The 16841-nt window shown below is 41.5% G+C and overlaps 1 protein-coding gene and 1 long non-coding RNA gene across 6 annotated transcripts in view; one reads left to right on the top strand and one right to left on the bottom strand.

Annotated features, from left to right (window-relative positions):
- LOC148139920 (uncharacterized) overlaps positions 1–8617 on the bottom strand; it is a 32135-nt gene extending 23518 nt beyond the window's left edge. For 2 of the 3 annotated variants that reach the window (XR_015753324.1, XR_015753326.1), the window contains exons 1-3: positions 8165–8617; positions 4607–4660; positions 3132–3191 (exon numbers count right to left, since the gene is read on the bottom strand). This is a non-coding gene — a long non-coding RNA (uncharacterized LOC148139920). The remainder of the gene's footprint in view (positions 1–3131; positions 3192–4606; positions 4661–8164) is intronic. The other variant, XR_015753325.1, reaches the window with a different exon arrangement.
- The window catches only part of LOC122539361 (uncharacterized), a 37582-nt gene continuing 23907 nt past the window's right edge, over positions 3167–16841 (top strand). Inside the window, exon 1 of one of the 3 annotated variants that reach the window (XM_087980057.1) lies at positions 3167–3213. The gene's annotated coding sequence lies outside the window, so the exon portion shown is untranslated. Of the gene's footprint in view, positions 3214–4733; positions 4753–8769; positions 8952–16841 lie in introns of those variants that run through there. The other 2 variants (XM_087980058.1, XM_043674107.2) reach the window with 2 other exon arrangements.

Here is a 16841-nt window from a genome sequence, read left to right as displayed (position 1 = left end):
TGTGAAATCTCAAGTGTAGCATGGACCTATGAAGAACAGGTCTAGACTTCGGCAATTTATTTAGGTAGCCAGGATACATGTTTGGAAGAGTAAGATTCTTTATTGGATATGATGCTAAGATACCTTTTTGGGGAGGTAAGATGCCCTTTAGAATTGTTAAAAATGTGCATAAATACATTACTGTCAACAGGTCTGTCAGAAGCAACTACTAAAGGGAACTGCCAAAGCATTTAGAAATCCTAGTCTAATTTTTTGAAATAAATGTCTACAGTGTCAATACCAAATGATTGCCTGTTAAACCTACTGTCTGCTGACTTAAGCCAAGAGTTTCCATTATTGCATTAGTGACTGATTTTATAACTGTCCATTGGCTTGGGGGGGGGGGGGGGGCTGCTATTTGTTTTGTTTGATAGCTACAGGTGGTTATGGACTCTGCGGTATTATGAATTCTGTTGCTTATTGTGGATTTAAGTGAAATGTTGTTAGAAGGCTTTATTTAGTTGAAAGGAATATAAATACAGTAAATAGACTTCATTAGAGATTTTTCTATTTAATATCTGCAATAGATGTGTGTAACTTAATGATGGATAACAATGTTCTAACTAATATGATTACAAAGATCTTCCCATTGATGGATGAGCAGTGTAAGGGCAAAGGGGGTTGAGTATGTGAGAGGGAATTGGCACAGGGTCTGTAAAGGGCTATTGAGGTAGGCACAGAGTCTGTAAAGGGCTATTGAGGTAGGCACATGAGCATACACCTTGGAATGGGGGCTTGAAGGATCATGGGGTTGGAAGGGAGGGATGAGCTGTTGGGGAGAGGAAGGGCTGTTTCACATTTTATTCATTGATTTTAAACTTTGAACACTGTATTTCATCCCCAAGGCAGGCCTCCTACTCAATCCAGCCCACCTCTGCAAGTGGTAGCCTCTGGTCAAAATCTTCAAGGAGAAAGTGAGGACTGCAGATGCTGGAGATCAGAGCTGAAAATGTGTTGCTGGAAACGCGCAGCAGGTCAGGCAGCATCCAAGGAACAGGAGAATCGACGTTTCGGGCATAAGCCCTTCATCCTGAAGAAGGGCTTATGCCCGAAACGTCGATTCTCCTGTTCCTTGGATGCTGTCTGACCTGCTGCACTTTTCCAGCAACACATTTTCAGCTCTTTTTAAGGTCATTTAACCAGGCTTCTAATCCAGCCTGTTCTAAATCCTCAGGCCGAGCTGAAAATGATACATTCCAACTGATGTTTTTAAAGGTCAGGTTCTCATTCCTGATGAAGAGCTTATGCTCGAAACATTGCTTCTCCTGCTGCTTGGATGCTGCCTGACTGTACTTTTCCAGCGTCACACACTCAATGATGTCCAGCATCTGCAGTCCTCAATTTTTCCAGGTTGACAGAGATGGTTCTCATGTTGTCTCTGCACCTGAATCAGGAATGAATATTCTGGCCATGGTATTCCAATGTATGCAATGTAGTGAATACTCCATCACCATGAAAGATATCTTGAAAATTAATTTGAAGTCCAAATGTTGAGGAAGTTACATATTTCGAGTGAAATAAACGGCAGTAATGTGAGGTTGACGTAAAGGTACATTTTAATTGTGCTTGGCACTTGTTCAATATACATAGAATCACAGAATTCTTACAACTTGGAAGTAAGCTATTTGGTCCATCAAGTCCATACCAAGCCCCTGAAGAGTCCACATCTCACCAGAACCCTCCTTGCTGTATTTCCCATTGCTAATCCACCTAGCCTACACATCCCTGGACACTATGGTCAATTCAGCATAGCCAGTCCACCTAACCTGTACAGCTTTGGACTTTAGCAGAAAACTGGAGCACTTGGAGGAAACCCATGCAGACATGGGGAGAATGTGGATGTGAATGGCTGGAATTAAACCTGGCTCCCTGGTGCTGTGAGGCAATAGTGTTAACTACTGAGCCACTGCCATCCTACATAAAACTACAAAGTGAACTTGAAACAATCAAAATCCAATACAATAGTAAAGTAATTGAGAAAGAGTTTATTATTCAATCAATTATTTATAACTGCTGAATAAGCAAAAACTACTTATTCTCCAAACTGGTTTCTTTCAATATACTGTATGACTCATTAAAATCATCTTCACTAATCTCCACAGGAAGTAAATAACCAATGACAAAATTTTGTAGAATATCTGCATGCTATATCTGTAATCTACAATTTTATGAACCACTCACATTAATCGACAAATGGAAATGATATGTTTAGAATAAAGGTATAATTTGAAAAACACCAGAACCATCATATCTAAAATGTCAATTTAGTTATAAACTTAGTTTTATAATGTTTGACTAATTTATCTTGGCTACTTATTAATGTACTTTCCAGTAGTATTAAATTAGCATAAACAATTTTAAATGTTCTTATTCATATTGCCTATGTACTTTCATATTTTGGAAAAAAAACTTCTCTCAGTCCTGCCCATCTTTTCTGGAACTCCTTCAATCAGGTTTTCACCTTTTTAGACCTGTTTCATAGTTGCAACAAAATTACAAATTACATCCTTCAGCTAAATATTGATAATTTTAAAGCCATTTACTTTTGTTACCAATTTTCTTAGCACTGACTTAATTAGTGTTTCAAATAACATCTTTAGGCTGAACCTGTTTTCTTCCTTTGTATCATTTGACTCCATTGTCAGCTTCTGACTACGTATCAATACCATCACTGTGATTGCTCATGTCCACATTTTAAACATGGCTTTGCCTTAACTCAGCACATCTGCTGCTGAATCCTTACCATACCTTTGTAACCTCAAAACCATTGATTGCTGGCCTGCCATTTTGTAACCTCTGTACACTATTCCAAGAATTTGCCCTGATTATAACTCTCAGTGAACCATTCACCCATCACTGCCATCTCCCTGACTTATTCTGGTTCTAATATTAAGAAATTCCTCTATTTTAAAATTCTCTTGATCCTGTTCTGAACCTTGCATGACATTGCACCTACCTAACTGTGATCTTCCAAATGGTGGCACCTTGAATGTCCCCAGTTTTAATAGTTCCATAATTGACGGCTGTGCTTTGGGTTAACAAGTCCTTAAGCTCAAGAATTTGCTTCCTAAACCTCTTTACCTTTCTCTTACCTTTTAAAGGAACTCTACTACATCCTTGTATATCTCGTGTGGCACATTGGATCTACAATGCTAAAATATCGTGGAAAATCAAGTTAGTGTTGGTTAGCACTTGCATTTATTTTAATAGCAACACTTCTATGTTAACATGAATTCCTGAAGATTATTAAAAACTACCATAAAAGAAATGATTCAAAGAAGTTTAAATGTTGAACTGAATAAAGACTTGCAAAGATGTGGCCTTTAAATTTAGATTTCGAGATAAAAAATTGTAAAAGCTAAGTTGCTAAAGCTGCCAAATTAAATCTTGATTTATGATGATAAAGAAATGGTTTTCTACAGTAAACATAATTTACTATTATGATTTCTTGATATTAAATCAAAGAGGTAATGTTGCATTAGTCTAGCAGTTATGAAATGACACTCAACGTAAACTTGTGTTGATATGTGATATTTATGTAACATGTCTACCAAGTTGCTTCTTCGGAGTGTTACAAACCCACTTGATAACATTAGGGCAGATAGTCAAACATTTGCTTGTGGGTTAGTTTTGAGGACCATCTTAATTTCTCACTGACTGTTGGGGGGGGAGCTATAGTACTTGAAAAACACATTTGGAAGGTGATCTGATATCTGTAAAAATGGTAGGGGATTTTAACTTTCCAAACATAGACTGGGACTGCCATAGTGTTAAGGGTTTAGATGGAGAGGAATTTGTTGAGTGTGTACAAAAAAGTTTTCTGATTCAGTATGTGGATGTACCTACTAGAGAAGGTGCAAACCTTGACCTATTCTTGGGAAATAAGGCAGGGCAGGTGACTGAGGTGTCAGTGGGGGAGCACTTTGGGGCCAGCAACCATAGTTCTGTTAGTTTTAAAATTGTGATGGAAAAGGATAGACTGGATCTAAAAGTTGAAGTTCTAAATTGGAGGAAGACCAATTTTGATGGTATTAGGCAAGAACTTTCAAAAGCTGATTGGGGGCAGATGTTCACAGGTAAAGGGATGGCTAGAAAATGGGAAGCCTTCCGGAATGAGATAACGAGCGCCCAGAGACAATATGTTCCTGTTAGGGTGAAAGGTAAGGCTGATAGGTATAGGGAAGGCTAGATGATTACAGTAATTGAGGTTTTGGCTAAGAAAAGGAAAGAAGCATATGCCAAGTATAGACAGCAGAGATCGAGTGACTCCTTACAGTATAAATGCAGGAGGAGAATACTTAAGAGGGAAATCAGGAGGGCAAAAAGGGGACATGAGATAGCTTTGGGAATCCAAAGGGATTTTATAAATATATTAAAGACAAAGGAGTATTTAGGGAGAGAAGAGGCACCCTCAAACATCACACTGGAAAGAAGAGCCCTGGAAGAACTCTGTAAAGCTAGAAATATTGTAATCAGACCAGCAGACAAAGGGCGCATGACAGTCATCCTGAACAGAACACGATATATTTGAAAAGCAAACATGCTACCAGCTGATACTGACACCTACCAACAGGTGGCGATGGGTCCGACTCCACAGCTAGAAAACTGTATTACAGCGTACCTGAGGAAAGACAGGTGAAATTAACAAGATAAGACCTCCAAAGAATGAAACCTGAAGGATCCAGCACACCCTGTTTCTCCGGATTATCAAAGGTACATAAACAAGGCCCCCCCCCCCCCCTTTGAATCCCTCCAGCCCGGCACCGCCTTCCTGACCTGCAGTCTTCTTCTTGACCTCTCCGCCTCCATCCTACTCCGACCTATCACCCTCACCTTGACCTCTTTCCACCTATCACATTTCCAACGCCCCTCCTCCAAGTCCCTCCTCCCTACCTTTTATCTTCTCCTGCTGAACACTCTCTGCTCATTCCTGAAGAAGGGCCTGTGCCCGAAACGTCGAATCTCCTGTTCCCTGGATGCTGCCTGACCTGCTGTGCTGTTCCAGCAATAAAGTTTCAACCCCCCCCCCCCCTCAGACTCACTTCCCGGTAAACAGACATACAGACTAGCAAAGGAACTGCATTACAAACTGAAACACCTAGTACAAAACTCAAACCACTCCATCCAGGAATTCCTTAACATCAAAGACACCAAGGTAGAGGACAACAAGGTCATGGTTTCCTTCTATGTGATTGCCCTATCCACGTCAATAAACATCACTCTGGCCAAAGAAACACTGGCCTCACTGCTAGACAAACCAAGGACACAAACACCTGACAGCACCAACTCCATCAGCAAGGACAGCATCCTCCAACTAGCAAACCTGTGCCTCAAAACCTACCACCTGCAATAACCAGAACTACAAACAATTCAATGGTTGCCAATGGGATCACCAATGTCAGGACTCTTAGCAGAAGCAGTTATCCAGAGGTAAGAACAAACAGCACTTCCCACGATCCAGCCCAAGCTTTGGGTCCACTATGTGGATGATACCTTTGTCATCACAAAACGTAACAAACTAGAAGAAACCCACAAACACATAAACAACATCCTGACTGGTACAAAGTTCACCAAAGAGGAAGAGAACAACAATATACTCCGTTCCCAAAAGGGGTAGAATGCAAAGCCAATGGAGAGCTACAGACCTGTGTTTACGAGAAAGCCATACACACTGACCAGATACCCAACCACAGGAGCAATCATCCCAACACCCACAAACAGAGCTGCACAAGGACATTATTTAGACAAGCCACATCACATTGCAGCACTCAGGAGCTACAAGAAGCTGAGGAAAAACACTTCTACAACGTATTCAGGAACAACGGGTACCTGATAAGCGGAGTCTGCCGACCAAAACAAGACGACACAACACGCCCAGAGACTCTAGCCAACCTGGCATACATTAAAGGAGATGATGAGCAGATGACTCCAACCCCTCAATGTCATGGTAGCCCACAAACCTACCACCACACTGAAACAGCTCCTGATGAATTTAAAGGACCCCATACCAACAACCAGCAGAACAAACATCGTACAAAATACCTTGCAAGGACTGCAATAAACATTACATTGGACAAACCAGCAGGAAACCAGCCACCAGGATACATGAGCATCAAATAGCCACCAAAAGTCATGACCAACTATCACTGCTATCCATACACACAGATGAAGAGGGACACCAGGTCGACTGGGACAATACATCTATCCTGGGACAGGCTAAACAAAGACACGCACGTGAATTCCTAGAGGCCTGGCATTCAAACCTGAACTCCACTAACAAACATATAGATTTGGACCCCATTTACCAACCTCTCAGAAAAAGAACTGGAAGTGATATCACCCACCACAACAGACCAAGACAGGTAAATCAACTAGGAGACAGTGAGGTCTGCAGATGCTGGAGTTGACAGTATGTTGCTGGAAAAGCACAGCACGTCTGGCAGCATCCGAGGAGCAGGAGAATCGATGTTTCAGGCCAGAGCCCTCCATTCCTTATGAAGGGCTCTGGCTCAAAACGTTGATGTTCCTGCTGTTCGGATGCTGCCTGACCTGCTGTGCTTTTCCAGCAACACACTCTCAAGACAGATAAATAGCAAGTGGGACACAACACCAGCGCTTCATCAGAGGCTTGCTGATGATGTTACCTAGCACAGTGATGAAACACAGGAGGAGATGGTACAGGATATCCTAAAATATGTAGAGGTAGATAAATCCGCAGCATTCAGTAAAGAGGTTGGGAGGTCATGTTGTAGCTATTCAAGTCATCGGTTATGGCACTTTTGGAATATTGCATGCAATTCTGGTCTCCCTCCTATCGGAAGGATGTTGTGGAACTTGAAAGGGTTCAGAAAAGATTTATAAGGATATTGCCAGAGTTGGAGGGTTTGAGCAATAGAGAGAGGCTGAATAGGCTGGAGCTGTTTTTTAACTGGCGCATCAGAGGCTGAGGGCTGACTTTAGAGAGGTTTATAAAATCATGAGGGACATGGATAGGGTAAATAGACAAGGTCTTTTTCTAGAGGGCATAGGTTTTGGGTGAGAGGGGAAATATTTAGAAGGGACTTAAGGGACAACGTTTTTACAGAGAGTGTGGTGCATGCGTGGAATGAGCTGCCCGAGGAAGTAGTGGAGGATGGTACAATTGCTGCATTTAAAAGGCACCTGGATGGGTATATGAATAGGAAGGTTTTAGAGGGATATGGGCCAAGTGCTGGCAAATGGGACTAGATTAATTTAGGACATCTGGTCAGCGTGGACGAGTTGGACTGAAGGGTCCGTTTCTGTGCTGTACATCTCTATGACAGAAAGACAGTTTGAGAATATGGAGAGGTTTAGGGTGCAAGCTCCAAGGTTTTGCGTCAGAGCAGCTGAAAACATGACCACCAGTGGTGAATGCATTAAAATCTGACTCAGCAGAGGCGATTGTTTTATATAGGGGTGGCATAGTGGTTCAGTGGTTAGCACCAGGGAACTGGGTTCAATCCCAGCCTCGGGTGACTGTGTGGAGTTTGCACATTCTCCCCGTGTCTGCGTGGGTTTCCTTCAGTTGTTCTGGTTTCCTCCCACAGTCCAAAGATGTGCAGGTTAGGTGAATTGGTCATGTTAAATCGTCCATAGTGTTCGGTGCATTAGTCAGAGGGAAATGGGTCTTTGGAGGGTCGGTGTGGACTTGGGTCGAAGGGCCTGTTTCCACACTATAGTAAATCTAATCAGAGGATTGTGGGGATGAGGGGTATCACAAATAGGGAGAGGCATAATCATGAAATATTTGAAAACAAGAATGAGCAATTTAAAATTAAGCATTCCCTGGCCTGGATGAAGTGTCGGTGTGAGCAGAGTAAGGAGGGTGAAAGGGAACTCAGTGGCAATGCAACATTAAATTACCTCAAGTTTGCAGAAAGTAGAATATGATAAGATGGCCAGAAGTGGGTTGGAATGTAAAAGCTTAGGGGAAAATAAAGGTCTGTCTAAGAGTTGTAGTTGAAGCTGAAGTGAGGCAGAGGAGATTTGGATGGTCACCTTATACTTAAGTGGAAGAAATTTTGGCTTGTGTAATGATGGGCTAACCCTAAATCCTTGCTAGTTTTCAATACCCAAAACTTCATAAGATTTAAAATGGCCTTACTCTTCGTGGGTGAGAGATGCTCCGATGAGAGTTTGAGCTTGTTCTTCACACCAAAAGTTCTCAACATTGGCAGGCACAGCAGAAAAATGGAGGGCCTGATTATCCTAGCCGTGAATACATCCAGTAAATTGCCTCTGGCTGAGTAACACTGCTTGGTCCACGGAGGCCTACACGGAAGGAAGGTGACTCCACCCAGGAATGGTGTTTCATCCAATAATGCATTAACTTTTAAAGAAAATACAAAACTGTTGCAATTACTTTGGCGAGCATTAGTTTGGAGGACGTAGCCTTACATAATCGGTGAGTTTCTAGAAAAATTACTGAAGTACGAAACCAACTCTACAAACAGTGACAGATGACTGGGACAAGAGCATTTTTTCAAAGAAATCAAAGTAAACTTGCAACAGACGCTTCTGTCTCTTCCGTGAAAAGTAAAGAGAAATGTAATAAACAAATCTGAGAATTTAAAAAGTGGGAACAGCACAAAGGTCAGACGGTTCCTTGTAGCTGTACCCAGGAATGGGGTGGATAGGGTTAATGAGTGAGGTGTTCCTGCTGAGCTAGTCACACCTGTGAACCTGGATCATGGAGTCCGCAGAGCTCACTTGTCGAGGGAGACATTCGGAGTCGCTGTAAAGGAGGACAGAAAAAGAAAGTAAAACTTCTCCGAGTGCGATAGCGAATTTTAATTTCGAAGGAAGTAAATATTGCCTCAAACCTGGTAACCAAGCCGATCGAGCATTCATCGTGTGGTACTCGCTTTTTATATTGACACACGGTGGTGAAGGTAATGGTTTCTGCTCAACGTGGTGATGGGCTAGAAATTGGATCTGGATGTTTGGAAGCGAATTCCTTTTGTTCCTGGTGTATGTGCGCGCGCTTTGAGAGAAGGAAATGTGTGCGTTCCCGGGTGAAGAGTCCAGAATTGCTGCGAGTTAGATCCTGGTTAAACAAGGTGGGGGAGCCTGGAGACTCATACAGGATGGAAACAGACCCTTCAACTAGTCCACTCTGACCATGTTCCCAAACTAAACTAATCTCACCTGCCAGTTCGTGGCCCATATCACTACAAACCTTTTCTATTCATTAACTTACCCAAGTGTCTTTCAAACGTTGTAACTACCTGCATTCACCACTTCCTCTGGCAGTTCATTCACACACTAACCACTCTGCTAAAAAAAATTACCCCTCACATCCATTTTAAATCTGTCTCCTCTCACCTTAAAATGCCAATAGTTTTGTCGACCCCCGCTACCGAAAAGACCTTTGCTATTCACCTTATCTATGCCACTCATGCTTTTATAAACCCCTATAAGGCCTCCCCTCAACCTCCTGTGTTACTCTGAAAAACGTGCTGAAACTTTATTGCTGGAACAGCACAGCAGGTCAGGCAGCATCTAGGGAACAGAAGATTCGACGTTTCGGGCACATGTCCCAGTCTATCCAGTCCATTTTTATAACTCAAAACTTCTATTCCTGGCAACAGCCTGGTAAATCTTTTCTGAACCCTCTCCAGTTTAGTAACATCCTTTCTATAACAGGGTGACCAGAATTGCACACAGTATTCCAAAAGAGGCCTCACCAATGTGCTGTACAGGCTCAACATGACGTCCCAACTCCTATACTCAGAAGGTTTGAACAATGAAGGCAAGCAAGGCAGACACTTTCTAAACTACCCTGTCTACACCTGTGACACAAATTTCAAAGAATTATGTACCTGAACCCTTGGTTCTCTATTCTACAACACCACCCATGACCCTACCATTAATTGTATAAGTCCTGCCCTTGTATGTGTTAACAAAATGCAATATCTTGCACTTAGAATCATAAAGTTGTACAGCACAAAAACAGACTTGTCTATGTTGACCAGATATCCTAAATTAATCTAGCCCTGTTTTGCCAGCATTGGGTGATATCCCTCTAAGTTCTTCCTTTTCATGTTATCCCAATTAAACTCCATTTTGCCACTCCTCAGCCCATTGACCCAATTGATCAAGATCTCTTTGTAATCTTAGAGAAATAAATTGTTTGTTAAGTTTGTTATTTGTGTGGAGAACTGAGAAGGGAGCTTGTTTGTGAGACTGTTCAATGCATTTTGGTGTCGAACTGGAGGGGAACAAATAACTGAGTTATGAACTGCTCCTTTAATCTTTCATTTACATTTAGGAATTTAATGAGAACTGCGTGGATTTAATAATATTGACTTTTCTTGGGGCACTCGAACAAGTAGGCACAGTATACACATTTTGAAGTTGTATAGCTCACTAAATCATTTAGAAATTTAAAATAAGATATTGAGCTGTCCAAATGTATAATAGCTCAACAATTCATGGAGACGAAAGTGAGGACTGCAGATGCTGGAGATCAGAGTCAAGTTTAGAGTGGTGCTGGAAGAGCATAGCAGGTCAGGCAGCATCTGAGGAGCAGGAAAATTGCCATTTTGGGCAAAAGCCCTTCATCAGGAATGAGGTAGGGAGCCTCCAGGGTGGAGAGATAAATGGAAGGGGGTTGGGGGTGGGTAGAATGATGCTGCCTGACCTGCTGTGCTTTTCCAGCACCACTGTAATCTTGACACCAATTCATGTGTTTGCCAACCTTCATCTTTTTTAGCAGCAGATCAAATATTTTAAAATTACAACACATTAAGGAATTATGTCAACTTTTTTCATTCTGTGGCAATATTTAGAAATACCCAGAATTCCCACCCTTAATCAATACAAACAGGAAAAAAAATGTCAATTTTTATGTTGGCTTGTGGACATAAGTCGGTACACCCTCAAAGTACTTTAGCTTGAGAAGTACTTCGAGATGTTTCAAAGATAAAGCTGTTTTTAATCGAACACAATGATGTTGTTTAAATTGCACGTAAACATTGACTGTTGAAAAGTTAGTTTTTAGTGTCTCAAAAGCCTAATTGTGGACCAGTACAATGGGTTAACTTGGAAATGTCAAAGTGTTGTAATGGGTCATTATATCACTTGTCACTTTACACAAGAATGGCCTGCTTGTAAAACATTTTTTTGTCTCCAATGGTTTTTTTTGCACCATGCACAGAGCATGAGAGTATAGCATGCAAGTAAGTGACTTGACGTAACATCTCATCTGACTCTGAACAATGCTGCTAATGCCAATAGAGACGATGTGCTCAAATCTAAAGCAAGGCTTAAACGTACAACAGAATTAACATTTTGGGTCCAGTGACCCTTTTCCAGAACACGTGAGTTTGAAAGAAGGATTAGAGTCATAGAGATGTACAGCATGGAAACAGACCCTTTGGTCCAACCCGTCCATGCTGACCAGATATCCCAACCAAATCTAGTCCCACCTGCCAGCACCTAGCCCATATCCCTCCCTTTTCATGTACCCATCCAAATGCCTCTTAAATGTTACAATTGTACCAGCCTCCACCACTTCCTCTGGCAGCTCATTCCATAAATGCACCATCCTCTGTGTGGAAAAAGTTGCCCCTTAGGTCTCTTTTATATCTGGTCTCTTTTATACCTTTCCTCTCTCACCCTAAACCTATGCCCTCTAGTTCTGGACTCCCCAATCCCAGGGAAAAGACTCTGTCTATTTGTCCTATCCATGCCCCTCATAATTTTGTAAACCTCTATAAGGTCACCCCTCAGCCTCCAATGCTCCAGGGAAAACAGCCACAGCCTGTTCAGCCTCTCCCTATAGCTCAAATCTTCCAACCCTGGTAACATCCTTGTAAATCTTTTCTAAACCCTTTCAAGTTTCACAACATCTTTCCGATAGGAAGGAGACCAGAATTGCACACAATATTCCAACAGTGGCCGAACCAATGTCCTGTACAGCCGCTACATGAACCTCCCAACTCCTGTACTCAATACTCTGACCAATAAAAGAAAGCATACCAAACGCCTTCTTCACTATCCTATCTACCTGCGAATCCACTTTCAAGGAGCTATGAACCTGCACTCCAGGGTCTCTTTGTTCAGCAACAGTCCCTAGGACCTTACCATTAAGTGTCTAAGTCCTGCTAAGATTTGCTTTCCCAAAATGCAGCACCTCACATTTATCTGAATTAAACTCCATCTGCCACTTCTCAGCTCATTGGCCCATCTGATCAAGATCCTGTTGTAATCTGAGGTAACCCTCTTCGCTGTCCACTACACCTCCAATTTTGGTGTCATCTGCAAACTTACTAACGTATCTCTTATGCTCACTTCCAAATCATTTATGAAAATGACAAAAAGTAGGGGACCCAGCACTGATCCTTGTGGCACTCCACTGGTCACAGGCCTCCAAACTGAAGAACAACCCTCCACCACCACCCTCTGTCTTCTACCTTTGAGCCAGTTCTGTATCCAAATGGCTAGTTCTCCCTGTATTCCGTGAGATCTAACCTTGCTAATCAGTCTCCCATGGGGAACCTTGTCGAATGCCTTACTGAAGTCCATATAGATCACATCTACTGCTCTGCCCTCATCAATCCTCTTTGTTACTTATTCAAAGAACTCAATAAAGTTTGTGAGACATGATTTCCCACGCACAAAGCCATGTTGACTACCCCTAATCAGTCCTTGCCTTTCCAAATACATGTACATCCTGTCCCTCAGGATTCCTTCCAACAAATTGCCCACACACCGAGGTCAGGCTCACTGGTCTATAGTTCCCTGGCTTGTCTTTACCACCCTTCTTAAACAGTGGCTCCACGTTAGCCAACCTCTACTCTTCCGGCACCTCGCCTGTGACTATCAATGATACAAATATCTCAGCAAGAGGCCCAACAATCGCTTCTCTAGCTTCTCACAGAGTTCCTAAGCAGGTCTTGGGGATTTATCCACCTTTATCCATTCCAAGACATCCAGCACTTCCTCCTCTGTAATCTGGACATTTTGCAAGATGTCACCATCTATTTCCCTAGAGTTTATATCTTCCATATCCTTTTCCACAGTAAATACTGATGCAAAATACTCATTTAGTATCTCCCCCATTTACTGCGGCTCCACACAAAGGCCGCTGATTACTGGATCCGAAATGTTAACTTTGCTTTCAGTCCACAGATGCTGCCAGGCTTGGGGAATTTTTCCAACAATTTCTGTCTATGTTTAAAGGTTGAGGAGTTGGTCTCTTAGGAAGTTTCTGCAGCTCTAATGTGTATGAAAATATATTAAGCCTTTTAAGTTGTAAAGATATCTTTCCTTCCTAAGTTCAGTTACAATGTTTAAAAATAAATTGTCCATCATTATAGTTTAAATTAGAATATAGAAATAGGAGCAGGAGTGGGTTGTACACCTCTCTGGGGAAGAGAATTTCAAAGATTTGCAACCCTCACAGACAAGAAATTCCACTAATCTTCTATCCTGAATAGATGATCTCTTATTCTAAAACTACCCCTTGCTTTATGTTAAAGAGTCATAGAGATGTATAGCATGGAATCAGACCCTTTGGTCCAACTTGTCCATGCCAACCAGATATCCTAACCTAATCTAGTCCCATTTGCCAGGACTTGGCCAATATTTCACTATACCCTTCCTATTCATATACCCATCCAGATGCCTTTTAAATGGAGAAACTGTACTGGCTTCCACTACTTCCTCTGGCAGCTCATTCCATACACGCACAACCCGCTGTGTGAAAAAAGTTGCCCCTTAGATCCCTTTTGTATCTTGTCCCCTCTCACCCTAAACCCATGTCCTCTAGTTCTGGACTCACCCAGGGCAAAGACTTTGTCTATCTATCATATCCATGTCCCTCATGATTTTATAACCCTCTATAAGGTCACCCTTCAGCCTCTAACACTCCAGGGAAACAGGCCCAACCTATTCAAGCTCTCTCTTTAGCTCAAATCCTCCAACCCAGGCAAATCTTTGTAAACCTTTTCTGAACCCTTTCAAGTTTCACAATATCCTTCTGATAGGAAGGAGACCAGAATTGCATATAATGTTCCAAAAGTGGCCTAACTAACATCCTGTACAGCCATAACATGACCTCCCAACTCCTATACGCAATACTCTTACCAATAAAGGAGAGCATATCAAATGCCGCCTTCACTATCCTATCTACCTGCGACTCTACTTTCAAGGAACTATGAACCTGCACTCCAAGGTCTCTTTGTTCGGCAATACTCCCTAGGACCTTACCATTAAGTGTATCAGTCCTTCTCTAATTTGCCTTTTCAAAACGCAGCACCTCACATTTATCTAAATTAAACTCCATCTGCCACTCAGCCCATTGACCCATTTGATAAAGATCCCCTTGTACTCTGAGGTGACCTTATGTGAGATCCTCATTCCTCATAAGACATTACCTTTGCCCCAGGAATCAACCTTGTGGACCTTCTATGAACTGTCTCCAAAACGAGTACATCTCTGCATAAAGCTTACTAATTATATGCAGTGATCTCCCCAATGTCCTATGCAGTTGTAGTGAGACTTTCCTACTTCAGCCCCGAAGTATTTATTCCATTTGCCTTTGTTGTTACATTTGAATTTCATGTCTGAAGACGGCTAGATTCCTCTGTACTGCAGCATTCTATAGACTCTATTCAAACAATATTTTGATTTGCCTTGCAGAATCTGCCAAAGTTGTGCCCACTTGTTTTAACTACCTATATCCACTGGCAGACCCTGTGATCACTGCACAATATACTATCCTGTATTATATCAACAGCAAATTTGACTACAGTGTTCTTGCTTCCTTATTGCAAATAGTTGAGGCTACAGCACAGATACCTGTTACACCCCATTAATTACAAATGACTTTTTGTCCCAATTCTTGTTTCTGTTAGTTAGCCAATTATGTATCTATATTGTTGTTATTATTTTATCCCCAACACTATAATTTCTTAGGAAGAAATAATAATATAGGATGAGGAGTCGGGGAGTCCAGAACTAGAGGCCATAGGTTTAGGGTGAGAGGGGAAAGATATAAAAAAGACCTAAGGGGCAACTTTTTCATACAGAGGATGGTATGCGTATGGAATGAGCTGCCAGATGAAGTGGTGGAGGCTGGTACAATTGCAACATTTAAAAGGCTTTGGGATATCTAGTTGCCATGGATGGGTTGGACCGAAGGGTCTGTTTCCAGGCTGTACTTCTCTGTGACTCTATGACTATGAGGAGCAGGAGGTCTCACAAAATTCCAGTCTGCCCTCTGTAACTCTCAATTCCCTCGTCTATCAAAACTCCTATCTAACTTGACCACTTACTTTGTGTAGTAGCCTAACTTGTTGTATCTCATTGATTATCTTTTGGCCATATTGAACAGAATTCTGGAGTTATGATTGGTATTGAAGATACCATTTAACAATTCCTCAAGTTAAAAATTGGTAATTTTTGCTTAGGTGATCTAATGATTGATATTGGCAACCAAATGTGCAGAAGTCCTACGAAATGCAGCAGTAATGATGTGCATAGGAAATTAATTATGTTTACTTCACTGAGATAATTAAACATTATATTACAGATGCAGCTGCTCTGTTTGAGAGACGAGGGAGAGAGAGAACACACAAAATAGCAGGCTAGCTGGCCTAATGTTTATCACTGAGAAAATGCTAGGATCAATTGTTAAAGTCGTTGAAAGATGCTTTGAAATTGAATATAAAGAGGCAGAAGGAATATAGCCTTGTGAAAGAAAAATCATGTTTGGAAAATGAGTTATTTGAGGGTGTAAGAATCAGGCTGGATAAAGGGGCATCAGTAATGTATCTGGATTTCTAAAAATTGTTTGTTGAGATATCACACATAAGATTATTGGACAAAATAAGAAATCATGATGATGGGGGTATTGTTAGCGTGTAGTGAGAAATGGATCATTTTCAGGCTGACAAGCTGTGAGCCTCAACTGTTTACAATCTATGTTCATGACTAGGGTGGAGGAAGTGACTATATCATCAGCAAATGTGGCTACAATATAGAGGCAGGCAGAAAAACAGGTTGTGAGAAGGATACAAAAATTCTATGAAGGAATAAAGTTAGGTTGTAAGTGGGTATGATAATTTTCTGTCCTTTTTTATGTTTTCACTGGATACCAGGTCAGATGTCCACAGAGAAAATGTCACGCTTATCACCAAACATTGATCCATTCCTTGCTGCTTGCTTAAAATTATTTATTCTCTGACTTCACTGGCCTTCCTTAAGTCTCTCCGCTAAATAAAATCTCTTCTTACGTTTACAGCCACCCCTCAACTTTGTAATGGCCTATGATTCCTTTATTCCTCTGCTCTCTATTACTATAAAGTAATCCTCGACCATTTCCTTCTATGCCTCACTACCTCCTATCCCTTAAACCCCACTTCTTCATTTCCTGACCAGAGGTGAGAATAACATTTATAATTCTTACTCCTCCCTAAATTTGCTATATGATCTTCTGCAACTGTAAATATACTTAATTATTTTTTACCTCCATTTTTGTGTTTGTCTTTAGCAAAACCTTTAGGGGAGGCAGTGGCATAGTGGACCAGTAATTCAGAATGCCAGCCTAATGTTCTTAAGGACATGGATTTCAAAACTGCTACTGTAGCTGAGGAAGCAAATCTGAAATTTAACTAAAAATAGTCTAATGGTAATCATGTAACCATAGTGATTGTTGTAAAAATCACTATGGAGAAGGAAATTTGCCATCCTTAACTGATCTGACCTTATATGCAACTCCAGATCCACAGCAATCTCATTGACTGTTAAATGGCTCCTGGACAATCAAGGATAGG

This window comes from Chiloscyllium plagiosum, unplaced genomic scaffold (genome assembly GCF_037043375.1).
Source record: "Chiloscyllium plagiosum isolate Xiang-an unplaced genomic scaffold, Cpla_swu_hap1 HiC_scaffold_36, whole genome shotgun sequence".
NCBI classification, from domain to species: domain Eukaryota; kingdom Metazoa; phylum Chordata; class Chondrichthyes; order Orectolobiformes; family Hemiscylliidae; genus Chiloscyllium; species Chiloscyllium plagiosum.
This window is presented reverse-complemented; position numbering and strand designations above follow the sequence as displayed.